Raw genomic sequence first — 27,811 nt, forward strand, 5'->3', positions numbered from 1 at the left:
AAACCCTGTCTCTATTAAAAATACAAAAAATTAGCCGGGCGTGGTGGCGGGCGCCTGTAATCCCAGCTACTCGGGAGGCTGAGGCAGGAGAATGGCCTGAACCTGGGAGGCGGAGCTTGCAGTGAGCCGAGATTGTGCCACTGCGCTCCAGCCTGGGCAACAGAGCGAGACTCTGTCTCAAAAAAAAAAAAAAAATTACGCATCATATGTGGGGCACCTTGCATATTACCACTTGTCAAAGAGTAAAATATAGAAAACCAAATTAATAGAGAAAACGGTCATGTTATCTAATTATCTGTGAAATTCTTGGAGCAGATTGGTTAAAAATAAGTTAACAAACATATGGTACCAACTTACCTACTAACTTCACAAAAATTATAAAATAATGATGCCATCAAATCCTATCCACCTTGTCACTGAATTACAACTGTAGTTAAATTACTGGTGTAAAATGATAAAAGTCATTTGATAAGCAGTTTGATAATGTTTAGACAACCACAAAAGCATTAATACTTTTTGATCTAGTAATCTCATTTCCAGAAACTTACTCTAAATGTATATGAAAATGTTTCTTGAATGTTATTTATTATAGTAAAAAGTGGAAGGAACCTAACTATTTAACCAAGAAAGGAATGGTTAAGTAAAATGTAGCATGTCAACTCAATTAATGGTGTTTAGTGATTAAAAAGGAAAACATTTAAGATATGTAAGACTGAGGTATAACTGAAAAAAGCAGGAAAAAGTGTAGCTTTTGTATAAAAATCTATTTTTTGTACAAAAATATATCCAGATAGACAGTGAAAATGAAAGAAATGAAAACTATTGATTTGTTAGAAATGGGTGATATGTAAATGTGTATATCATTAACATATATTAAGGCTACATACATCATGTCTTTATAGTAATATATATTAAAATGTTATTATTGCTTTAATATCACTTATACATTTAAAAATATAATTTTAATGGCAAACAAATTGTTCAACTCTGAAATTATATTAGATGGTGATGTCCCATTTTTGCAAAAATGTGTCACGATATCTTTAAAACGACATCCATCTCATCTTATGTAAAGATTCCAGGGCTCTTAACTACATTAAATCACATATTAAGCATATTTTCTCATTTCTCCAAATTCAAGATTTTAATTCTCTTTAATGCCCTATTTTTAATTGGAATGTTGCTAAACCCGTTGACAGTCTTACCAACTATTTTAACAGCCTTTTAATTTGTCGTCTAGAAAATTATAACTCTTCATTAACTTTGGGAGACACAGCATTGCAGTTGTGATATATCATTCCTCTTTTTATTAACAATTTACTTAATGAAATTCAGGCTTCAAGCAGATGATGGTGATAATGTAAGCACTTGCCCTGGATTTGTTTTTTTCTTTAACAAAATTAAGAATTTACTGATAAGCATAACAGAAGAACAAACATTCAATTATTTAGGAATGTAGGTGGGAAAAACCTAACGAAAGAGATTTTGGAGCCCACACTTGTATAATTAATATCCATATGAATCCTTTCCAAAATGCCCAATTTCCTTCCAATATTATTTGCCACTCTACATGGCAATGCTGAGAGGATATGTCAGTTATTCAACATTTATAAACATAACCCTCTTGTATCGGGGTGGGGGATGACATAATCTGGTAGAGGGTCTTGTTGAGCATGAAAATGAGACTTGGGACAGGGAACAGGTGGAGGAGAAAGGACACTTATTTTGAGACCATCTGGATGTTCTTTACTCCAAATGGGATTCACCTTTATCTGTGTATTTAAATATAGTTGCAGTTCTCTCACCAGAATTTTCTTACTTTAGTACTAATTATTTGGAATTAAAACGACTACATATATTCAAGGATCTTCCAAGTCAGTTGAAGAGCAAGAACTGAGTTTACATAGAGGCAGAGACAGAGTGAATGATGGGAGAAGGGCAATCATTTATGCCTCTTTTGATCTCATTTTAGGGGAGAAAATAGAGGTTTAAGGTGAGTAAGTGACTTGCCAAGTGAGGTACATTGGTGTCAAAGACTTAATAATAAATGCTGTAGGCCGTATAGACATTTGGTCTGTCTCCCTGGTTCAGATGATTTTCCTGCCTCAGCCTCCTGAGTAGCAGGGATTACAGGCACACACCACCACACCCAGCTAATTTTTGTATTTTTAGTAGATACGGGGTTTCACAAATTTGGTCAGGCTGGTCTTGAACTCCTGACCTCGTGATCCGCCTGCCTCGGCCTCCCAAAGTGCTGGGATTACAGGCGTGAGCCACCGCTCCTGGCCCGTATTAGTGTATTTTATGTATGGCCCAAGACAATTCTTTTTCTTCCAATACAGCCCAAGGAAGCCAAAAGATTGTACACCCCTGGAATTCTCGCATCGTGGTCTGAAGAGCATAGATGCCCAGAACAGAGAAAACTGAGTCAAGAGTCAAGGTGGCTCACACTTGTCATCCCAGCACTTTGAGAGGCCAAGGAGGATGCATCACTTGAGGTCAGGAGTTCGAGGCCAGCCTGGCCAACATGTCAAAACCCCGTCTCTACTAAAAATACAAAAATTAGCCATGAGTGGTGGCGGGTGCCTATCATCCCAGCTACTTGGGAAGCTGAGGTGGGAGAACTGCTTGAACCCAGGAAGCGGAGGTTGCAATGAGCTGAGATCACGCCATTGCACTCCAGCCTGTGTGACAGAAGGAGACTCCATTTCAAAAAAAAAAAAAAAAAGAGTCAAGGTCAAGGTTTCATGAGGGCAGGGCTATCCTGTCGCTTGATTCTGCTTTGCCAGGGTCCAGTCTGGAAGGGCATGTGCCGAACCCTCTGAGAACACTGCAGTTTAGACCAACAAATTTGAGCAGCATCACACAAAACTAGAGACAGTTATGAAAGATAACTGTGGAGAGAAAAAGCATCTTCTCACAAGTTTTTTTTTTCTTTTGTTCAGGTTTATGTAGCAAATGTTATAACACACTGAGTTTAATTTTCACATAAGACCAATTTTTCCCATAGGAATCAGAAATCATTTCTTTTTTTGTTCGTTTCTCATATCATGATACACCCCTCCCTAGGAATGATTTGTTGTATAGGCGGAAAGCTTCCCACAGATACATCGAAAATGAGACAGAAAAGGAAGTCCTGTCTGTGTCTCTGGACTCCATTTTTTTTTTGTTCTGGGAATGTCTGCTTTGGACCATGATGCAGGAGCTCCTTTTGACATAAACTCTAAGCAATATTTTACAGCTGGGGAAGTGGAGACTAACAGTAGACCAGATTGCCATCTAGCATTGTATTTATTGTTCTGTCACCTGATTAAAACACATCACATCTGTCAAATCATGTGACGGTATGCACAAACTCTTTGAATAATATATGTTTAAAATCATGATGTTATGTATGTTCATGAACACAAATATATAAATACATGTTTTATTGTGTTTAATATGTGTAATATATTACATGTGATTTATATATGTCTAACATATGTATATTTATGCACATATGTATATGTATACAACAATATATGCAAATGGTCAAGGGAAAACAATTAAGCCTGTAATTACGCTTACAACTCCAGGTTTCCTAGGATGTAGTCATCATGATGCTATTGCAAAGAAATTGAGATTTAAGGGATAGTCACATGGCCTTAAAAAACTCCCCCTTAACTAGGCTCCAGATAAAATGACATAAGATCCCTACATTCATACAATTTAAAATTGGTTTAACAAGATATCATTACGACAGAATGATGCACTTCAGAATATGATATAAAGGGATTGTTGCATATGTGGCTGAAAAATTTAGAATATGATTTGTAAGTAAAATTTAAATTTTGTCTTAAAAAGCATTTTTGATTTTAGATGCATGCCCCAAACATTTATATCTATATCAAAACCTGGCCTACTTGTTCTTTTATCACCTCTCCATTAGCACAATTTTAAATACAAATTTATTCTGAAGAAATGAGTGACATACACAAAGATTTATGTAAAATGATGTTCACTGAAGGATTATAATAACGAAAAATGCACGAAAACTGAAATTCCATTGGGAAAAAGATTAGATGGAAAGTACAGTGTGATATATCCATATGACAACACCACATCATTGTTAAAGAAATCCTATTTCAGAGGAACAATTTAAGGAAAGGAAAGCATTCATGACAAAAGTAAAATGAACAGAGTAGTATATAAATAGCACGTACAATTCCAATTTTGAAAATACATTCCACATACACACAAACAACTCAAAGGCTGGGAAGTAAATATGCCAAAATGATAAAAACAACTGCTATTCAGCAGTAAAATGATAGGCTATTTTAATTTTCTTCTTTATATACTTATTTCTAAATTCTTTAAAATGGATGTGAATTATTTTTATAACCAGAAAAAAAGAGTACAATGCAAAGCAATTTAAAAGACTCTTTAAAGACTAATCCTTCAAATTACCTAAAACACCATCTGGCCCCTGTCCCCTACTCCTCAATGAAGCTTGGTTATGCAGTAATGTTCAAACGTCCAGTGTTCCCTAAGCCCTGGACCAAGCCAAGTGCTAATGAACATGCTATTTTCCCAAAATGAATAGTGAGATGAGGACAGGCTCTGAATACTGAGCATTGTATGTTATTTATTGTAATTATTAATAACACAATATTTCGATCCAGAGGATGCTTAATAAAATAAGAATAAACTGTGTTCATACTAAGTCCCTAGCTGTTGCAGGTTCGTTTAGGTCCCAGCATGACAATTATTTACATTTAGTATAAACTAATTTACTGTTATTGTCATTTTTATTAACGTCATCAATTCCTCTGATTCACTTTCACACATTCCAGGGGAATTAACAACACTAATTTTCCAGCCTATAACTTGTATGTAACAACCAAGCCTGGTGTGTATCTCTCAGACAAAATTAATTCTTTCTTATTTTAGTTGTTTCAGGTTCAATCCTGATCAAATGAAATTCAAAACTCTATTTGTTGTTTTTCGTTTGTTTTTGTTTTTTCCCGAAACACAAAACCTCCTACACAGGAGTTACTGCAACTGCATCAAACGAAAGGCAAATTCATGTATTTATTAAGTCTTCTCTGAAAGAAACACATTATATCCAAGAGTGAAAATGCTTCTTTTTTATTTTTTTTAAAAACAAGTGCCAGGTGATAGCATCAATAAACACTAGCACTGTGTACTCTAAGGAGGACTTTCTACAAATATTTTTAAAGGCTCCTTTTGGCTCTGAATAAAGCAATATACTGGGACAGCCACAGGAGCATGAGTGGAGCTGTGAGAAGCTATAATCCGAATATGCTAAGAAAATGTAAGCAAAAAATTGCAAATAAAACTGCTTATATTCATGTAACTTGTTTGGCGACAGCCGTAGAGCATAAGGAAAGCTGCTATAACTCATAACAGCATCTTGTAATAAAACAGCTCTATGCATCTCTCTCAAACTGCTCAGTGCTCACATCTCATCAGATGGCTGAGTAAGCACTACGCTTTGGGACAGTAAATCTGTTTCCAATATGGTCTACATTCACAGATACGCGCTTTAGTATTCATCCGAAGACACTTCCAGCTAAGTACTTATAAAGAAAGGGTAATCATATATTTAAATATCAGGATGCTATTTTCTCTGTCTATTTTAGTAATCTAGTTCACACTAGAGCAAACCTAAATGGATCTCAGGAAACCTTCAGCAAACTCAACTCTGACTCGCAGCACAAAATCTGTCCTACAAGGGTCTCCGGGAAGCCTTGGCTTCTCCTCCCATAATACCGTGCTTTTGTCTACCAGGTCATTTCTCTATGGTATTAGCATAATAAGACTCTTTTAGTCTCTCCTGGAGTAGCTTGTGGGTTTCCTGAGAGCATAGACTACCTTCTTAGCATCTGTATCCCCAGCTTCCGAACAAAACTAGGCACAAAATGAACCTTAGGTTAAGTGTTTGTTGACAGAGTGATCTCTTGCGCCTTAAAGGCATAACCTGGATTTGAGGTTCTAAAGCCTTTCCATAGCCCTAAGGTTTGAAAGGGGTGAGGATAAAGCACATAGCAGAGGTTTTTCCAACTGTTTGCAGACATTCGTTTTTCTGAGGGGTTCATCTTGGTTTGAGCTTTGGGAGAGATTGCGTCTATTCTATAGATGTTCCTTGACTTAACGAATAAACCCATCATACGTTGAAAATATGGTAAGTTAAAAGGGCATTTTCGACTTAACGATATTCTCAATGTACAACAAGTTTATCTGGACTTAATCCCATCCTAAGTCAGAAGTGTGCTGAATGCATATCGCTTTGTATCATAGTAAAGTGGAGAATTGTAAACCAGGGACCATATGTAGTATCAACCCAGTGGGGTCAGAGAAAGGGAGAGAGGCCATCTTTGTTCTTTCCATTCTTCTTTGTGGTATCAGATTCAAAGCAAACTAACCTGCTTCAGTGTCGGGATACAACATAGGAGACTTCCTAGAGGAGATAAGGATCATTCTATAGGAAGGTGATTTGTGATTTGTTTTTTGTTTTGGGTTTTTTTATAATTTAACTCCCCCCCGCCGCCCCAACCACCAAACACACACAATACAGATAAAGATTTAAGCCCCTACAAACTTAGGTAATTCAGAACTCCAGGCAATTCTAGTGATACTTTTATTAAGTGTCAAGGTTGGGTGTTGATGATTCTGAGCTCTGAGAAGGAATGCCCTCCCTCCCCTTCACCCCCAAAATGGTTTCCCTTTGTTCATCTCTAACGTGGTAGTTCTGTATGTGTGTCTTCAGGTTAGAAACTAGAGAAATGGAAACGCTGTGGTCTCAATTCTAAGCTTAATCCTTGGCAGACTTCATTTCTTAGAGAGAGAACACCACAGGCAGAGCCCGACAGCATATTCACATGAGGAACGTGGTGAGATTTGGGCCACAAGCAATGCTGCATCCAGCCAAGTGATAAGCAGAATTCACAGCTGGAAAGATGTTGGCCCTGTTTCTGGGTGAACACAGGCTGTCTCTGCTGGGCAGTGTGGCCTGAGGGGAACACAGCACTCTTGGAGACTGCTGGATTCAGTCTCCTGGGCTGAGACAGCACGTCTCACAGGAGGTCCCTGTCAGTGCATGGTCATGTCTGAGCACGAGACGATTTTCTAATAGAGCTGAGGAGTTTACAAAGTGGCATTTCACCCACAGTAACAATTTGGTGCTAATAAACACTCTTTACAAAGTATTTTGTCATCAATGAACTTCACCCCTAGAATAATACTGGGTGTAGGAACTTTGTCTAGGATACCAATTGTACAGAAGATGACTCTGGCCCAGAGAGACTTGTCTCAGGCTTGTCCCATGTTGCATGGCTTACCGTGATCAGGATTAGGCTTAAAGTTAGGTCATCCTGCTTTAAATTCTGTGCTTTTCTACTGATTTTAATGATTTCAGAAAATCTGAGTTGCTGAAAGACTGGTGCAGAGGAATGAGTGAGGAAGGAGGCATGAGGTGGAGAGACAGGTGTCTGGGTTCCTTGGCAGGCCAGGACTTTGACTTACTCTGATCCTTTCTCTCTATTCACACAGGAAACAGCAGGAGAGAGACAGCGGTTGAAGAGCTCTAGGCAAGGATGGGTAAGGACGCAGTAAGGAGCTGAAAGCTGCAGCAGGCAGAGAATGGCCCACCCCATCACTTAACAAGGGTGAGGAGGTGACAAGGGTCTCCTTTTGTTCAGAGAAGGGAAAGGAGCTAGCCACAAAAGATAGGAACAGCAAAGAGAGCCAAGGACCACAGTCCCAGTATTAACATTGTATGGATACAGGAGAGCAAAGGAGAGAATTTGCTAAAATAAAAACAGATTTTTCTTTTTTTACTTAATATGAATCTCAACTCTGAATTTAGGGGAAGGAACAATGGACCTCAGCAGCAGGTGATGCTGCTGAATGAATACCGAACTGGGCGGTGGGAGTTAGGGTTCTTGCTCTAAATTTAGGAGCTTCTGTTACTTTGATCACCACATAAGCTCCCTGAGTCTTAGTTTCCTCATCTGTCAAATGAGCGGCTTGAAACAGATGGTCCCTAAAGGTTTGTTCAGTTCTGATATTCTATGGTCATGGCATTTTTGAGAGTTTCCATACCCTCATCCTCTATGGTTTCCAGAGAAATAGCATCTGTCACATCAATGACACACCATTTGTATCCCTCCCTTTATTTTTCTCCTGCTAAGGTGTTTTAATCCTGACAGTATAATAGAATAAATCACAGCCATCAGAGATGGGAGTGACACTGGCCACACACATTAGAGATAAACAGTCAAAAATTGCTCACCCGTGCCTTCGCCTTTGCCCACAGCCTCTGCTGTCTGACAACACTAAGCTTGAACTACAATTTCCATCTGGCTGCACAGATCTGAGCACCAAAATAGCCCTCTGCATTGTCTTAATAGCTGTAATGATACTCTGCCTTCCAGCAGCCTGCCTGTCCAGACCATCTCAACACATGGATTTGATTTCTTCCCTCTGGCCAGTGTTGCGGGGAGTATGGTTTTCACATAGTCAGTCAACAGACACTTTCTTGCACCTACTATCACCAGCCACTGGAGTGCAATAGTTTGGGTTTGATTCTCTTTCCAGCCCTTTCATACAAGTTACCTGTCCTTGGTCAAGTAACTAACCTCTCTAGGCCCTGGTTGTCCTTAGCAGAGTGATGATTTTCATGTACCAACTTTACAGGGAATAGTAAGGCATATAGTTAACATTCAGTAAATATTGTTCAGTTATTAACATTATTGCTACAAGTCTTCTGTGTCTGTGTTAGAGAAAGAGGGTATTATGGTGTTACAGAATTGGGAAAACGAATGATGGTGACAGAAAGTTCCAGAAAGACACAGTTCCCAGAATAATTGGTGTGGGGACCATATAATGATATGAATAGTGGATTTTAATGATGAGCCCTTATCCACTGTTTTGTTTTGTTTTCTTATCACTTGGCTTAGCTGGTATCCCCTCAGCTATGTGTTAAAGCTGCCTGTGAACAAGAAGCTGTGATGCTCCATACAACCAGGGATGTGTGGGTTTGTGGACAACAGAGGATTTTCTGGGTTTTTTTTTTTTTTTTTTTTTTAAGATTCTTTCCTCTTACAGAAAAGGGGCTATGATACACCTGAATAAAATCGCCTTTCAAAAGCCAAGAAACAAATCATTGTCCCCTAAGGATGACTGAGGAGCAAGACGCCAGTACTTACTGTGTGTCTCCAGCAAGCTGATAGAAGCTAGAGAAGACCACCTGGTTTGAGATAAAGTACAACAGCGTCGGACCCACTGCTCTGCTCCAGAAAGCAAGACTTACGGAAAAGGGCCACGATCTGATTGAAACGTGCTTTCACTGTGCACCACAAAATAACCATTGCTCATATCTATAATTCTTACCGAATCGAATATAAGGAGCAGGCTACTGCCTTTAGCGTTTGAACAAACTCCGAGTCTCCAAACTTCTGTCAGACCCACCAACATCTCTTCTAGAAATTGGGATACTGGTTCCCCTTGAGCAACCCCGGGTAGCTTTTGTTGTCCCTGTTTCCACTCTCACCATCTTTGCATCATTTGTTTCCCACTGAGAAGCCAGTGACTTCTTCAATAATGTAAATTAGATTATATTGCTCTGGAACTAAACATCCTCCATGAATTCCCATTGTCCCCTTAGCTCTGCTGATCATAATCTCTCAACCTCAGTTTTTCCATTTTTAAAATGAGGATATTATTGAATGGATACTTGTGAGGTGCATTGGAGGATTCCTGGCACCCAATGACATACTCAAGGCAGGGCGTTATTGTTATCATTAACAAAACAAAACCTCTATGAAATAAGATGCCTTCTGTTAATTTCATCCCTGACATAGTCCATGTATAAAATGTGCCAAGTCCCTGCCATAGAATGCTGAATGCTTTCAATTCTGTGAAGGACGGAAAACAAATAGCTTACAGTATCAAGTATCATTTAAAGTTCTATGAGTAATCATCCTCTTGAGATGTAAACTGAGATTGAACAAAAGTAACTTGTTCGCACAGATATTATTTCTCTATTTCCTGGTTTTTTAAGCAAGCTGTCTGAGTTTCCTGAAAAGGATTGATAAAAAGACCTTGTAAATATGTTCTAAAATCTGAGGCTGAAACTATAGCATGCTGTTATTATTACTGTTTTCGCTAGCCACTGAGTAAACATGCAAGGTGGGTGCTTACAGGATCTAGAAGAGAAACAAAATGCTTGTCAGCTTTCACTCAGGGATTGGCTAAAAATACACTGTGACATGCAGTGCACAGGTATGTCCTAGAAAGCCCTCACGGTGTCCAGAAGGCCAAGCTGCAGCTCTGGCTTTGTTTGGCAACAAAGATCACTTAATCACACATGAGTGAGTGGGAGAGTCAGGCAAACCTCAGCGAAAAACCTTGCCTTCCAATATCCAGTGTCCTTCCCAATCTACCCTGGTAGGACAGAAACAGCACAGGGCAAAAGGTTGCCTTTTGAGGAGGAGGAAAAGAGGTATGGTGGTCAGGGGTAGTGCAAGGAAGGGCCTTCAGACTGGCTATGATCCCTCTCCGTGCTCATGTATGATAGGATCCCCTGTTCAACAACTATTTACTAAATGTCACGTACATGGCAGTGTGGCTGGTTCTAAGGGAGATAGAAAGATGAGTGAGGCACTCTCTTTCAAGGAATTTACAGGGTATGTTTATAACTTCCTATTCTGCACTTTCTGAAATCTGAACTGACAGCTCTGAAGAGGGAAAAACAATATCAGGTTTGCTAAGCATGTGTTTAGAAAACTCCCATGTACTCAAAACAACAACAGCAACAAAAGAATTCAACCAGGATACTCCATAATATTTTTGCAACTGTCATGTAAATCCAAAACTATCCTAAAATGAAACATTTACTAAAATTCTTTAAAAAAAAAAAAACAAATAAGCAAAGAAAAAAAATCACACAGTTTCTTATGGAAAACAAAATAAGTTATAAATATTTACTAAGTACTATATCATGTCTGTAACTCAAGCTCAATGCCTTCTTTTTAAATCTACCATTTCCCAAGAAGTCCTGCACTACACATCTGCCCTATAGATAATCTTGTTTTGTTCTACACAGTGACTTTTAAAAATGAATTAGCTGCCAAACGTCTTAACCCAATTTGCACTGAAAGCAAAGGCTGAGACTGAGGCTGTGAACAAGTAGTTTACTGGGGAAGTGATTCAAAAGAGCAAGAGTAAGGAACAGTGGCAGAGACAAGGAAAGGGAAAGCCAACACAAGGATAAGCTAGAGAGTTAGCCACCGCCGCTGTGGGTGCCTAACCATGATGGTGCTGGACCTTCCCAGGGGCCTTAGGCTGTGCATCTCAGGATGAGGGGAAGAAACATTTATCATCGGCTTCTTATCTTCTGGCTTCTGAACCCATCATTCAAGGAAGTCCCACAGCTGCTAACTTTCTGCACTTCATGGGTTGCGGGTTGCGTATGTGTAATTGTCCTGGTCCTCAAGGGCATTTAGCACATTATTGTCAGAAAAATCTGCAGCCAGGATGTTGTGCAAAAAGCCTACTTAAACGGATCCACAAGTGACCATTACAGAACCATTTTATTTACGTAAAAATAAATCCAGACTGCTCAATTTTCTTGAGGAACTGGGAGATCTAGCAACTCTAGACCTGAATTCCCTGGAAACACCAAACTGCCAGCCCTGAGAGACACTGCCTGGCCATACAGACTTCAAATCAGAACAGTCCCCACCATGACGCATAGTTGACAACCTGGCCTATTTCCCCCGTGTATCTTACCTGCCTGGTCCTTGTGAGTATGGGACTTTTCACCTTTACTTAGCTATTCATAGTCTTGAGACATATTCACATTGAAAAGGAGATAGAGACCCACTGTCAGCCCTCTGAGCCCAAGCTAAGCCATCGTATCCCCTGTGACCCGCAGGTACACATCCAGATGGCCGGTTCCTGCCTTCACTGATGACATTCCACCACAAAGAAATGAAAATGGCCTGTTCCTGCCTTAACTGATGACATTATCTTGTGAAATTCTTTCTCCTGGCTCAAAAGCTCCCCTACTGAGCACCTTGTGACCCCCACTCCAGTCCACCAGAGAACAATCCCCCTTTGACTGTAATTTTCCTTTACCTAACCAAATCTTATAAAACGGCCCCACCCCTATCTCCCTTCGCTGACTCTCTCTTCAGACTCAGCCCGCCTGCACCCAGGTGAAATAAACAGCCTTGTTGCTCACACAAAGCCTGTTTGGTGGTCTCTTCACATGGACGCGCATGAAATTTGGTGCCATAACTTGGATCGGGGGACCTCCCTTGGGAGATCAATCCCCTGTCCTCCCGCTCTTTGCTCTGTGAGAAAGATCCACCTACGACCTCAGGTCCTCAGACCCACCAGCCCAAGAAGCATCTCACCAATTTCAAATCGGGTAAGCGGCCTCTTCTTACTCTCTTCTCCAACCTCTCTCACTATCCCTCAACCCCTTTCTCTTTTCAATCTTGGCGCCACCCTTCACTCTCTCCCTTCTCTTAATTTCAATTCCTTTCATTTTCTGGTAGAGACAAAGGGGACACGTTTCTTCTGTGGACCCAAAACTCCAGCGCTGGTCATGGACTCGGGAAGGCAGCCTTCCCTTGGTGTTTAATCACTGCAGGGACACTCTGATTATTCACCCATGTTTCAGAGGTGTCAGACCACGCAGGGACGCCTGCCTTGGTCCTTCACCCTTAGTGGCAAGTCCCGCTTTTCTGGGGGAGGAGCAAGAACCACAACCCCTTCTCTCCATGTCAATACCCCTTCTCCACTTTTCTGGGGGGTAAGAACCCCCCAACCCCTTCTCCTTCACCCTTAGTGGCAAGTACCGCTTTTCTAGGGGGCAAGAACCCCCAATCCCTTATTTCTGTGCCCTGACCTCTTATCTCTGCACCCCGATGCCTTATTTCCATGCCCCGACCTCTTATCTCTGCACCCCGATGCCTTATTTCCATGCCCCGACCTCTTATCTCTGTGCCCCGATGCCTTATTTCCATGCCCCGACCTCTTATCTCTGTGCCCTGATCCCTTATTTCCACACCCCAACCCCTTTCCCGCTTTTCTGGAGAGTAAGAACCCCCAAACCCCTTCCCTCCGTGTCTCTACTCTCTTTTCTCTGGGCTTGCCTCCTTCACTATGGGCAACCTTCCACCCTCCATTCCTCCTTCTTCTCCCTTAGCCTGTGTTCTTAAAAATCTAAAACCTCTTCAACTCCAACCTGACCTAAAACCTAAATGCCTTATTTTCTTCTACAATGCCACTTGACCCCAATATAAACTCGACAGTAGTTCCAAATAGCCAGAAAATGGCACTTTCCATTTTTCCATCCTACAAGATCTACATAATTCTTGTCATAAAATAGGCAAACGGTCTGCGGTGCCTGATGTCCAGGATTCTTTTACACATCAGTCCCTCCACAGTCTCTGTTCCCAATGCAACTTGTCCCATATCTTCCTTCTTTCCCTCCCACCTGTCCCCTCAGTCCCAACCCCAAGCATCGTAAGTCTTTCTAATATTCCTTTTCTACAGACCCATCTGACCTCTCCCCTCCTTGCTAGGCTGAGCTAGGTCCCAATTCTTCCTCAGCCTCCACTCCTCCACCCTATAATCCTTTTATCACCTACCCTCCTCACACCTGGTCCAGCTTACAGTTTTGTTCCATGACTAGCCCTCCCCCACCTGCCCAGCAATTTACTCTTTAAAAGGTGGCGGGAGCTAAATGCATAGTCAAGGTTAATGCTCCTTTTACTTTATCTCAAATCAGATAGCATTTAGGCTCTTTTTCATCAAATATAAAAATCCAGCCCAGTTCATGGCTCATTTGGCAGCAACCCTGAGATGCTTTACAGCCCTAGACCCTAAAAGGTCAAAAGGCTGTCTTATTCTCAATATACATTTTATTACCCAATCTGCTCCCGACATTAAATAAAACTCCAAAAATTAGAATCTGGCCCTCAAACCCCACAACAGGACTTAATTAACCTCACCTTCAAGATGTACAATAATAGAGTAGAGGCAGCCACGTAGCAACATATTTCTGAGTTGCAATTCCTTGCCTCCACTGTGAGACAAACCCCAGCCACATCTCCAGCACACAAGAACTTCCAAAAGCCTGAACCGCAGCGGCCAGGCATTCCTCCAGAACCTCCTCCCCCAGGAACTTGCTACGAGTGCCAGAAATCTGGCCACCAGACCAAGGAATGCCCGCAGCCCAGGATTCCTTCTAAGCCACGTCCCATCTGTGCGGGACCCCACTGAAAATCAGACTGTTCAACTCACCTGGCAGCCACTCCCAGAGCCCCTGGAACTCTGACCCAAGGCTCTCTGACTGACTCCTTCGCAGATCTTCTTGGCTTAGCGGCTGAAGACTGAGGCTGCCCAATTGCCTCGGAAGCCCCCTAGACCATCACAGACGCCGAGCTTCAGGTAACTCTCACAGTGGAAAGTAAGTCCGTCCCCTTCTTAATCTATAAGGAGGCTACCCACTTCACATTACCTTCTTTTCAAGGGCTTATTTCCCTTGCCTCCATAACTGTTGTAGGTATTGACAGCCAGGTTTCTAAACCTCATAAAACTCCCCAACTCTGGTGCCAACTTAGACAATACTCTTTTAAGCACTCCTTTTTAGTTATCCCTACCTGCCCAGCTCCCTTATTAGGCTGGGACACTTTAACTTAATTATCTGCTTCCCTGACTACTCCTGGGAAGTAGCCACACCTCATTGCCGCCTTTTCCCCCAGTTCAAAGCCTCCTTCACATCCTCCCCTTGTATCTCCCCACCTTAACCCACAAGTATAAGACACCTCTACTCCCTCCTTAGCGACCGATCATGCACCCCTTACCATCCCATTAAAACCTAATCACTCTTACCCCACTCAATGCCAATATCCCATCCCATGGCACGCTTTAAAAGGATTAGAGCCTGTTATCACTCACCTGTTACAGCATGGTATTTTAAAGCCTATAACCTCTCCTTACAATTCCCCCATTTTACCTGTCCTAAAACCAGACAAGACTTACAGGTTAGTTCAGGATCTGCGCCTTATCAACCAAATTGTTTTGCCTATCCACCCCATGGTGCCAAACCCATATACTCACCTATCCTCAATACCTCCCTCTACAACCCATTATTCTGTTCTGGATCTTCATCCCAGCCTCTCTTCGCTTTCACTTGGACTCACCCTGACACCCATTAGGCTCAGCAAATTATGTAGGCTGTACTGCCGCAAGGCTTCACAGACAGCCCCCTTTAGTTCGGTCAAGCCCAGATTTCATCCTCATCTGTTACCTATCTCGGCATAATTCTCATAAAAAACACGTGCTCTCCCTGCTGATCGTGTCCGACTAATCTCCCAAACCTCAGTTCCTTACAAAACAACAACTCCTTTCCTTCCTAGGCATGGTTAGCGTGGTCAGAATTCTTACACAAGAGCCAGGACCGCACCCTGTAGCCTTTCTGTCCAAACAACTTGACCTTACTGTTTTAGCCTAGCCCTCATGTCTGCGTGCAGCAGCTGCCGCTGCTTTAATACTTTTAAAGGCCCTAAAAAATCACAAACTATGTTCAACTCACTCTCTACATTTCTCGTAACTTCCAAAATCTATTTTCTTCCTCCCACCTGATGCATATTTTCTGCTCCCCGGCTCCTTCAGCTGTACTCACTCTTTGTTGAGTCTCCCACAATTACCATTGTTCCTGGCCCAGACTTCAATCCAGCCTCCCACATTATTCCAGATACCGCACCTGACCCTCATGACTGCATCTCTCTGATCCACCTGACGTTCACCCCATTTCCCCATATTTCCTTCTTTCCTGTTCCTCACCCGGATCACGCTTGATTTATTGATGGCAGTTCCACCAGGCCTAATAGCCACACACCAGCAAAGGCAGGCTATGCTATAGTACAAGCCACTAGCCCGCCTCTTAGAACCTCTCATTTCCTTTCCATCGTGGAAATCTATCCTCAAGGAAATAACTTCTCAGTGTTCCATCTGCTATTCTACTACTCCTCAGGGATTATTCAGGCCCCCTCCCTTCCCTACACATCAAGCTCAAGGATTTGCCCCCACCCAGGACTGGCAAATCAGCTTTACTCAACATGCCCTAAGTAAGATAACTAAAATACCTCTTAGTCTAGGTAGACACTTTCACTGGATAGGTAGAGGTCTTTCCTACAGGGTCTGAGAAGGCCACCGCAGTCATTTCTTCCCTTCTGTCAGACATAATTCCTCAGTTTAGCCTTCCTACCTCTATACAGTCTGATAACAGACCAGCCTTTATTAGTCAAATCAGCCAAGCAGTTTTTCAGGCTCTTGGTATTCAGTGAAACCTTTATATCCCTTACGGTCCTCCGTCTTCAGGAAAGGTAGAACGGACTAAAGGTCTTTTAAAAACACACCCCACCAAGCTCAGCCACCAACTTAAAAAGGACTGGACAATACTTTTACCACTTTCCCTTCTCAGAATTCAGGCCTGTCCTCAGAATGCTACAGGGTACAGCCCATTTGAGCTCCTGTACGGACGCTCCTTTTTATTAAGCCCCAGTCTCAGCCCAGACACCAGACCAACTTGGACTGTGCCCCCAAAAACTTGTCATCCCTACTATCTTCTGTCTAGTCATATTCCTATTCACCGTTCTCAACTACTCATACATGCCCTGCTCTTGTTTACACTGCCGGTTTACACTGTTTCTCCAAGGCAGCATAACTGATACCTCCTGGTGCTATTCCCAAACTGCCACTCTTAACTCTTAAAGTAAATAAATAATCTTTGCTGGCAGGACTATGCTGAATCTCCTTAGGCACTCTCTAATTAGATGCCCTGGGTCCTCCCAATTCTTAGACCTTTAATACCTGTTTTTCTCCTTCTCTTATTCCATTTAGTTTTTCAATTCATACAAAACCGTATCCAGGCCATCACCAATAATTCTAAATGACAAATGTTTCTTCTAACAACCCCACAATATCACCCCTTACCACAGAACCTTCCTTCAGCTTAATCTCTCCCACTCTAGGTTCCCAGGCCGCCCCAATCCCGCTCGAAGCAGCCCTGAGAAACGTCGCCCATTATCTCCCCATACCACCCCCAAAAATTTTCCCCATCTCAACATTTTATCACTATTTCATTTTATTTTTCTTATTAATATAAGAAGACAGGAATGTCAGGCCTCTGAGCCCACGCTAAGCCATCATATCCCCTGTGGCCTGCAGGTACACATCCAGATGGCCGGTTCCTGCCTTAACTGATGACGTTCCACCACAAAAGAAATGAAAATGGCCTGTTCCTGCCTTAACTGATGACATTGTCTTGTGAAATTCCTTCTCCTGACTCATCCTGGCTCAAAAGCTCCCCTACTGAGCACCTTGTGACCCCCCACTCCTGCCCGCCAGAGAACCCCCCTTTGACTGTAATTTTCCTTTACCTACTCAAATCTTATAAAACGGCTCCACCCCTATCTCCCTTCACTGACTCTCTTTTTGGACTCAGCCCACCTGCACCCAGGTGAAATAAACAGCCTTGTTGCTCACACAAAGCCTGTTTGGTGGCCTCTTCACACGGACGCGCATGAAACCCACTATTTTAACACAATCGTTCCCTACTGACTTCATCTTTCAACATAAATGTAACTTGATCATTTTCTTCCAATAGTAGGTCCAAATTCATCATTACTGCTTTGACTTTGAAGACGTTGGATCAATTAACATAATCAATTGTTACCTGTTACATTCCAAGCCAGGTACTCAAATTAAAACCTCACTTTTAATGTTTGACACAATGTGGGCTGAGAAGCAGGGGTGCCAGAAGAATCAGTCCACCTGCTTCTTCTGGCTCAGAAACAAGGAGATGGACTGTGGCACCAAGGGCCTGCAATGCCTAATACACCAGCAAATGATTACTCGGTAGTGCTTTAGAAACACTACATAATGAGCTTCGGTTACGTTGCATTTATTAACCCAAACCCTTGAAGAATCAAAAGACTCTATTATGAGCTTCTGAGTGAAAAGTGAGAGTCTAAGTCGCTGTGCTAAGTATGAGGTCCCGTAAGCTTGAAATGTCATCAGTTACCAAAGAAATATTATATTCTATAGAGTATGTCCTTTTGCACTCAAATCCCTTGAGACATTTTATTTATATAAAGATATGGTTTTAAAAAATGCTGATGCCTGGGTCCTCCCTGCCACAGATTGGGATTTAATTGGTCTTGGGTGAGACTAGGACACGCAGACTTTTCAAAACTCCCCAGGAGAGTCCAGTGAGTCACCACTGGTCTAGAAACAAAAATGACACGGACTGTGGCCACAGTCATTGTCCCCTTACCGCTCAGCTAGGACAACTCCACTTTGCTGTAGCCTCCCTGCTGTTCAGTCTCTGGGTTTGTGAAGCAGAAAGTGTTAACTGGGTCAGCTCTTTGCAGAGCTTTTGCAGGGCAGACAAATGGAGTCAGAGTGCAAGCATTAAATGAAATGTCACTGTAAACTAGGAAGAATTTGAACCCAAGGCTGCCAGGCAAACAGGCGTCTTTTGACAGCTGTTGGTGTCACCTGAACTTGCAGTCATTTTGAGAGGGATTTGTTTGGCCTATGGATACTTACCCTGCAGTTGACTGGATTTTATTTATTTATTTTCTTTATTTTTTTTTTTTGAGGACATTAAAGTAGTATGCCTCCCTTCCATCAATGTTCCGGTTGCAGCCAATACGTCCATTGAAACTAATTTAACTCACTGGAACTACTCTCTAAATAAATTCACCATTTTGGTTGAAAGTGCTACAAACAAATTCAGTGCTTTCATTCCCCGTACATGGATCAGACTTTAAGTGCACAAGGACAGAAGGAGAAGCACATATTATGAGGTGGCAGTGGACATGTGGGAATTTGAAAGAAAGTGCTTCAGACTATTTTTAAAGTGAAATGTATCCCACTGGGACTGCAATTCCCCAGTGCTGACTATTGATAAATCAGGGTGAACACAAAGAGGCTTCACATTTTGTGGGTCTGGCCAAAGAAAAAGATCTGGGAAAGGAAGGAGAATCACAGATTTAGTTGAGTGAGAATGCATCAGAGCCCATCTGACTTTTCTCTGTGTTTTGTGTTTTTTTTCTTCCCTCCCACCCCGCCCCATTCTTGAAAAGATTTTTCTGTCTTGGAGAAAATGCATTAAACATAATGCTGATAGTAACTTTGGTAAAATATTCCAAATGTTATAAAAGTCTGTTGGACCTTATTAAATAAGTCTATATTGCACTTATTTTTAATATTGTGGTGCACACTCAGTATTTGTTCTGATCACTCCCAGCAGAGATTTATTACTAAAGTAGATCTGACTTGAGGTTGAGTGGAAAGGAAGGCAGTCAGTGCAGGAGGAATATTGAGTAACTTGGTGGTGTGAGAGAGTTTGGCTGCAGCAGAGAAAAAGGGAGCTTGTGAGATGTGCATGCCAATTAAGGTGCTCAAGAAATGAACATGTATTCATTTCGAGTACACACTAGCCCCCTCCTCTTCATATGTCCCTAGGGATTCTTCTGGAATTGCCAGAGCTGAAAATTAAATTATAAACCTAAAACATGACATTGAAAATGTAATGTCTCCTTTGATAATATCAGTGTGATGATTCATCATTGGGTGGGGCAGCGCCACTCCTGGACACAGATTGTAAAGCATGGTAAGGCTGATCCTGGCAATTCTTCCATCTCTCACTGTGCAGTTTTCCCAAAGGTTCTGGTCAGAAAGGCATCCCTGCACAGATCACATATGCACCAAAGACCTCCTATACATACCGCAGAGTAGACAGTTGCAGAGACATAATTGCAACATGTGGCACCAGCCAAGAAAAGCTGATAATATTGCATCACCAATAATCAGAAAAAGGAACTGTTAGTGCAACTCAACATGCTAGTGTCAGAGTAAATGGCAGAAAACTTGCAAGTTGGCATTTCAAAACGTGAGATTTGATATTGTCATGCTGGACAGACATACCATCCACATTTTCTAAGTGGAGTCTGTTTCTGAGCTGTGCTTTCCATTTTTCTCATTAGAACAGGAAACAAGCCACTAAAAAGAACAAATTCTCTGGTAGTTGCATCTATGAGTCAGAGCACAAAACTGCAGAGCCCTTTGTTTATTTTCCTATTCATAGGAGTCATAGAATCCATGTGCTATGTATGCTGAGTCACTCATCAGGAGAATAATAACAACAATAACAACCCATTAAGGGCTATAAAAATTCAGAGGGCAGAAAGATTCACCAAAGATGTGAACCACAGGTCACACCCTGTGGGATGAATAGGTTTGGAATAGGCAGAGAGGTATTCCACAAGAAAAAAATAGACATAGGAAGATCCGTGATATTTTTGCAATAGTGAGAGCTTTCAGAGGTTTGGCATATAAAATAAAGGCCTGAAAGGAATAGGACTGGTGTAAGACAGAAGGCAGAAACGGGGCCTGTGGCAAACTGAAATGTGAATAGACTGGCACTTGATTCAAAATTCTGAAGAAATCCATAGGCCAAATAAAACCTATCTAGGGGCCAAATATGTCCTATGTACATTAATTTTGTGGCCTCTGATTTAGGGGACAAAAAGGAGGTCAACTCTGAGTGGTGGGATGGGGAACAAAACTCGCACTGTGGAATGACAGGTCAAGTTTGCACTGAGTGAATAGCACATGTAAAGGAAATTGAGGTGTTCTTTTTTTCCCCCAATTGGTTCACAGGATTTTCTTCCCCTTCCTATTCCTTGAGTACCTGCATTGTCATGTGAACTTCTTATTTCTCTTCCTTGTACGTTTTTTTCTCAGATGATCATACCAAGTCCCATGAAATTATTAGCTGTCAACTGCTAAATCTTTATCCAGCTCAAGCCTCTCTCCAGAATTTCAAGACTGGACAGCCACAGCCTATTAGACATCTGCACATGGACAGCCTACAGGATACCTCCAATTCAAAAGGTTGACAGTTACCTATCCCATCTAACCCACAAACCAGGCCATCCTCTGTCTCAAGCCCTGAGGATTGATGCTAACATCTTGTCAGTTGCCATAACCAGAAACTGCAGGGATGTCCTTGACTTTTCTTTTTTGGCTTAGCCTGCTTGCCCCATCAGTTGCCAGAAAGTATTGTTTCTATCTTCCAAACATACTCAGCTTTGCAAATAAAGTTACCATTGGCAGGGATAAAACACACACTCAGTTGAACATACACACACACACACACACACACACACACACACACAGAACTCACATCTACTTGGAGTCTCTTATTTATTTAGTCCATGATAGAGAACAAACAATGGTATCATGGTCCACACAGAGAAGGGGCAGATGCAGATGCAGCATAATCTCTTCTCTATTTTTTCCTTGTGTGGGATCCATATGAAGGGCTCCGTAGCTGGTGCTACCCTTTGCATAGGCAGGAATCTAACAAATTAAAAAAAAATCCAAATTTTTGTTGCAACATTATAATTTTTTTTTTTTTTTTTTTTCCCCGAGACGGAGTCTCGCTCTGTCGCCCAGGCTGGAGTGCAGTGGCACAATCTCGGCTCACTGCAAGCTCCGCCTCCCGGGTTCACGCCATTCTCCTGCCTCAGCCTCTCCGAGTAGCTGGGACTACAGGCGCCCGCCACCACGCCCGGCTAATTTTTTGTATTTTTAGTAGAGACGGGGTTTCACCGTGGTCTCGATCTCCTGACCTCGTGATCCGCCCGCCTCGGCCTCCCAAAGTGCTGGGATTACAAGCGTGAGCCACCGCGCCCGGCCGCAACACTATAATTTTTATACTTAGGTTTATGTCCAATATTCCAGAAGAATTTGAACTAACAATCTATGTACTTCCACTTAAGGGGTTATTTACAAGCATTGACCTTTCCTGGCTCTTTAAGTAAACTCAGCATCAGAAAGGCAATATTCTCTTTGCAGGAGAAAAAAGCAGTCAATGCCCAGGAGTCTCAGAACAGTATATCTACCTCTGCTTTTAAGGTATCCTAAAAAGCCAGCAATCAGGGGCCGGGTGCGGTGGCTCATGCCTGTAATCCCAGCACTTTGGAAGGCCGAGGCAGGTGGATCACCTAAGGTCAGGAGTTCAAGACCAGCCTGACCAACATGGAGAAACCCTGTCTCTACTAAAAAATACAAAAAAAAAAAAAAATTAGCCGGACATGGTGACGCATCCCTGTAATGACAGCTGCTTGGGAGGCTGAGGCAGGAGAATCGCTTGAACCTGGGAGGCAGAGGTTGCGGTGAGCAGAGATTGCACCATTGCACTCCAGCCTGGGCAACAAGAGTGAAACTCTGCCTTAAAAAAAAAAAAAAAAAAAAAATAAGCCAACAATCTTTTCATCTCAACAACATTTCTCAAACAATCTCTGCTATCCTAGATCAGGCCACCAGGCTCCCTTGCTTAGATGAAGACATAACCTCTAACTGACCATCTTTCCTCTCTCCACAAGCTGAAACCAGCACTGTCTCCCTGAAAGGTCTTCATGACTGTTTCTCTCTGCCACTCTAGCTCATCCAACCTACACTTCTTTGACATCCTTGGAGCAACAAAATGTGGTCACCTCTGGGCCTTTGCACATGCCATGACTCTTGCCTGAACACTGTCTTGCCTCTTTGATTGTCCGACCCCCTCCCCATCCCTCAAACGTATGCAGGGATGCCACAATTTCTAGGATGCCATTCTGGACACAAATCTGGGTTAAAGGTCTCTCCGAAACTATCCAATGTTTTCCCTTTTATAGTGTTTTTTATATGGTACCTAGTTACATATCTGTTATATCTTACCATTTTAAAACTGCCAAGCTCTGTGAGGTTAGAAACCATGTTTACCTTTTCTTATTGTGGTGTCCCACAAATTGCAGTTGCCTTTTAGGAACCCCTGCAATATTTTTGAATCAATTTGAGGGAAGTGGGAAAAGTAAGGCCATGTTTTAAAAACTCAAAACAATCCATGTTATGGAAAACATGCCAGAGGAAAGAATTAGGGAAGGAGGTGATTGAAATGCTCAAGGAGTTGTCCAGTGTTGAAATGTTGGAAGCTGCCCATGGAATGAGAAACTTGAAACTGAGATAAATGATGCAGGAATAATAGGTGTGATTTGGTAAACATCAATATAAAGAATCAAGAAAAAAGAGGTTTGGAAGACTTTATCTAAAATGCAAGGCTGTGATACCATTCCCCAAAGCTGAGAAATGAAAAATGGAAACAAATTTTGAGGGAAAGACAATTAAATTTCCTACTTGGATATGTAAAGATAAAATATTCCAAGGACCAGTAGCAAAGTGGATGTGAAGCTTATAATATGGTTTGGCTGTGTCCCCACTCAAATCTCACCTTGAATTGTAGCTCCCATAATCCCCATGTATGATGGGAGGGACCTGGTGGGAGGTAATTGAATCATGGGGGTAAGTTTTTCCCATGCTGTTCTCATGATAGTGAATAAGTCTCATGAGATTTGATGGTTTTATAAAGGGCAGTTCCTCTGCACACGTGCTCTTCCCCGCCGCCACATAAGATGTGCCTTTGCTCCTCTTTTGCCTTCTACCATGATTGTGAGGCCTCCCAGCCATGTGGAACTGTAAGTCCATTAAACCTCTTTTTCCTTATAAATTACCCAGTCTCAGGTATGTCTTTATTAGCAGCGTGAGAACGGACCAATACAGCCTAGAAAGACTACAGAAAGGGAGCCTTAAACTTCAGCCTCACTAGCATGAGGAGCATTTGTTATCAGGCCAGTTAGTGTTTACGGTCTACTGCAGTTATCAGAGTCTTTCTTTCCTCTGCGGAATTCATTCCATCAGGTTCAGGAGGCACTCACTGTAAGCTATCTCCAAGCACAGGATAAACCTACGTCCAAGACATGGCCAGCTACAGCCATAAAATGGTAGACATAGGTATCATCAGCATGTGTCCCATGCCAGGCCAGCCTGAATATCTACCTGGAGAATATTCTGCTGAAAATAGCAAAATAAACCCCAAACAGATATATAAACAAGGAACTCTTTCCAGTGATGTTACCAAATGAGAAAATGTGAGATTGGGGGTAATCAGCAGACATCTTCAAAGAGATCTCTCTGAAGAATAAAGCCAATATATGAGAATGAGAATCTTGTGAGAGATGATAAGTGTGAGGGCAGATGCATTCTTAGATTACTGGTGATGTCAGCCAAAACATTATCATTTCGAGTAAGCTAATTTGAACTGGGATACTATCATTTGTAAATGAAAAAGCTTTTAGAAGTAGAAATAGTGACCACTGAAGTCATATGAATAAGAGTGTTCTAAAGAAAGTGCCATGGAAAAGAGTATAGGATTAGGGTGAAACTCTGAGGAATTTCCACTGAGAAAGAGCAGGAAAAGGAAGGTAATTCAAAGAAAGTTAGATACAAAGTTGAATGCAGAATTGATAATAGATAATTACTGGGAGGATAACAGTTGGGCAAACATGAAGATAGTTGCCAAATGGCTAAAGTTATTGAAAAATATAGACATATTCCTAGAAGGGTAGTAAGCATCAACAATGAAAATCCACAACACTGACTCTCTGACATAGATTCCAAATTATTGCTCATGAAGTGATGAAAATGAATTAATTTTATCCAGCATTTTTATGGATTAAATCTACTCTTAAACTCATTTCTGAAATATGTATGCATTTACATGCCATAAAATGCACACCTAAAAAAAAGTGTTTGTATCCTATGACACTAACTTAGAGCAGTTTTTCCAATCTATTTTTTTTTTTGACTTCTAAAATTGTCTGACTAGCAACTCTCTTACAGTGTGTTGGCATCAGTTGACAGTTGGTAGATAGTATCTTTCATTCCTATCTAAAAATAGGAAAATAATGTATGAGTTATGTTCATCTTTGGGAACAAAATGTATGGTGGATAGTCAGACACACTCTATCAACAAGCTGGAAAAAAGTTCTGAGTTTGAAAATATCAGAATTTTTCCAAGTCACGGGAAACGAATCAAGAAGAAAGAAAAATTTCTGTTGCACCAAAGTATTATTAGGGTTGGAGAGCAAGTGATCTCCACTTCTGCTGGTAGTAGGGTTAAAATGACAATAACTGTAATGATAACTACTAGCACTTATTAAAAGAAAGATAATGTCCAGATCATAATAAATACACAATTGTAAGGAAATAAACCCAATAACTATATATGGTAGAGCTTTTACAAACGGAGAAAATGAGACTCAGTCTCTGTTCTAGAATTGATCAAGATCACACTAACGGCACCCATCAGCACTGGGATATGGACAAAGTTGAACTCCAGAGTCTTCATTCATTACTCTTTTCCCATGTGCCTCCCATATAAAACAACAAGGATTCAAGTTATCCAGCTAAAAAGATAACATTGAAAGGTTGTAGATTCTCTTTCTCTAAAGATATTTTTTAAAAAAGAAGAAAACAATACAGCCAAAGAATAGAAGGCATTGTGTTATTCTTAGTTGAGTTATGTAAAGAAGTCCTACCTGGAAGTGGGAAAATAAATGGAAAGCAATCTTCTCAAGGTACATTTCAGCCTTCAAAATATTGACCACAGAAACTCTTGAACTTTACCAACATCTACAAGGTATTCTTTGTAGGTAAATTAAAGTGCTGAGGTTTTCAAACTAGGACCTTTTAATTATTATTTAGGTATAGTGGAAAAAATGGCTATTTTAAGACAATGGCATAGAAAGAAATGTTTACAGTTTCCAAAGTATTTCCACAATTATTATATAGGTTAATTGAATCATTGCAGGTAATACTCTAGCTTACTAGAGGTTCATGAGTTTTCAGCTTATTAACACTGTTTAAATGTACATTATGCCAAATTATACAGATCAAAAGTTATTGCCCAAATTATTTTAAAGATCATAGGAGCAAGAATTAGTTTATGGAGTGCCAAAACCAAACCTAGCCTAAAATGTGTATGTGTGTTTATTTTTGTTGACTTGCTTTTTAAAGCACATCAAATAGTTGGTAGGATTTATTCCTTTGCTCTAACTGACTGAGAGAACTGATGCAAGCATACTTTCAAAAATTCAATCTTCCCCCAATTTTTTCTTCGACCTTGACCTAGACAGCCAGCCTGAGGTACAGAGAAAGAATTCAATCTTGGCCCCCTCTCGAGAGACTTGAACTGCTAACTGGAAAGAAGCACTTTTTGAGGAATAAGAGGGCTGGCTGAACTCTCTGGCCCACTGGGCCTTGGTTAGCACAGAAACAAGTCAGTTCTGCTTACCTAAGCAATATCATTTAGATAGTGACACCTTTCTTGGTTAGTGTTCCAGGTTAAGAGTTTGTGCAAAAAGGTGATGACCATAAAGGAGGGCATAGAATCAGCGCTGACAGCCCAGTACACATCCCTACAGTCGAAATGTTTTCCTACAGTGGTGGTTGGTAGAGAGGTATTGTAGGCAGGAATGCTTCTGGAGAGTCAGGAATGATTGTGAGATGGAGGTGAATGGATGAGAACAGGAATTAGATCAGCAGGGCTGGGAGCTGGTGGTGAACATTATATGTTCAATCAATACTATTAACTACAGTTCCTGTATCATTAAGAAAGATTTAAAGGTATGGATTCTTAAAAAACTTAGAAAATGAATTTCATAGATCCTTCCCAGCCTTTGACTAAGGATTTAATGATATTTTTGTTAGTTTACTTATTTTTTTTGAGAGGTGATGAAACACATTGGTTTAAGACACAGGTCTTGAATACAGCCCCTTAGGTTTGAAGCCTATCTCCGGCTCTTTCCATGTTTTCAACTTGGGATGACTTATTTAATCTCTCTCTGACTCAGTTTCCTAATAAGTAAACAAGGGAGTGATAGTACCCACCTCGCAAAGCTGTCGTGCGCATTAACTGAGTTAATGCAAGCAAAATGCTTAGATTGGCCCCTGACACAAACTACTCAACAAACGTTCGCCATTATTCTTTTCTTTTTTTTTTTTTTTTTTGAGACCGGAATCTCGCTCTGTCGCCCAGGCTGGAGTGCAATGGCATTATCTCGGCTCACGGCAAGCTCCACCTCCCAGGTTCACGCCATTCTCCTGCCTCAGCCTCCCGAGTAGCTGGGACTACAGGCGCCTGCCACCACGCCCAGCTAATTTTTTGTATTTTTAGTAGAGACGGGGTTTCACCGTGTTAGCCAGGATGGTCTCCATCTCTTGACCTCGTGATCTGCCCACCTTGGCCTCCCAAAGTGCTGGGATTACAGGCGTGAGCCACCGCGCCCGGCCTGTTCGCCATTATTCTTTTGTCATTGTTATTATCGTTGTTTGTTTAATGTGCCTGAAAACCATGTAGTAATACCGATGAAACACAGAATGCAGAGCAGAGTCCCAGGCACATACACATGCAAAAGCAGAATTCACGTCCAACTCTAGACTCCTAAGCCCCAGGAGAATGTCTTGTATATCACACTGCTCTTCACCCTAACTCCGGGGTCCAAAAAAAAAAAGACAAGCTTGTACAAACTGCCTGGGAACTTGGCCGACCTTCATTATTCAAAGTGGCATCTATTTCACAGGTTGGACTGGGGCTGGGTCTGACCAGGGATCAGACCACTGCTCACTTTTGTCAGGTGCATTAGCTTTCAGACCACTAGGATGCTATTTAGTGCAGGATTAGTCATTTACTAATTACTAATTACTCCAGTGGCCACAGACCGAAGGTCAGCAATTTTCTTCCTTCACACCAGGAGGATCCGGCATAATAGAGGCCAGACAGGTGATTTGCATACTCAAGAGAAGAAGCCACAATAGAAGAAGGCAGAGGAGGATTCTG

General features: G+C 41.5%; 1 protein-coding gene across 11 annotated transcripts in view; it reads right to left on the minus strand.

Moving 5' to 3' along the window:
- The window catches only part of TENM2 (teneurin transmembrane protein 2), a 1,678,453-nt gene that overhangs the window by 956,630 nt on the left and 694,012 nt on the right, over positions 1 to 27,811 (minus strand). The gene's annotated exons all lie outside the window — the stretch shown is intronic.

The sequence above is a fragment of the Symphalangus syndactylus genome, chromosome 7 (genome assembly GCF_028878055.3).
Source record: "Symphalangus syndactylus isolate Jambi chromosome 7, NHGRI_mSymSyn1-v2.1_pri, whole genome shotgun sequence".
NCBI classification, from domain to species: Eukaryota; Metazoa; Chordata; class Mammalia; order Primates; family Hylobatidae; genus Symphalangus; species Symphalangus syndactylus.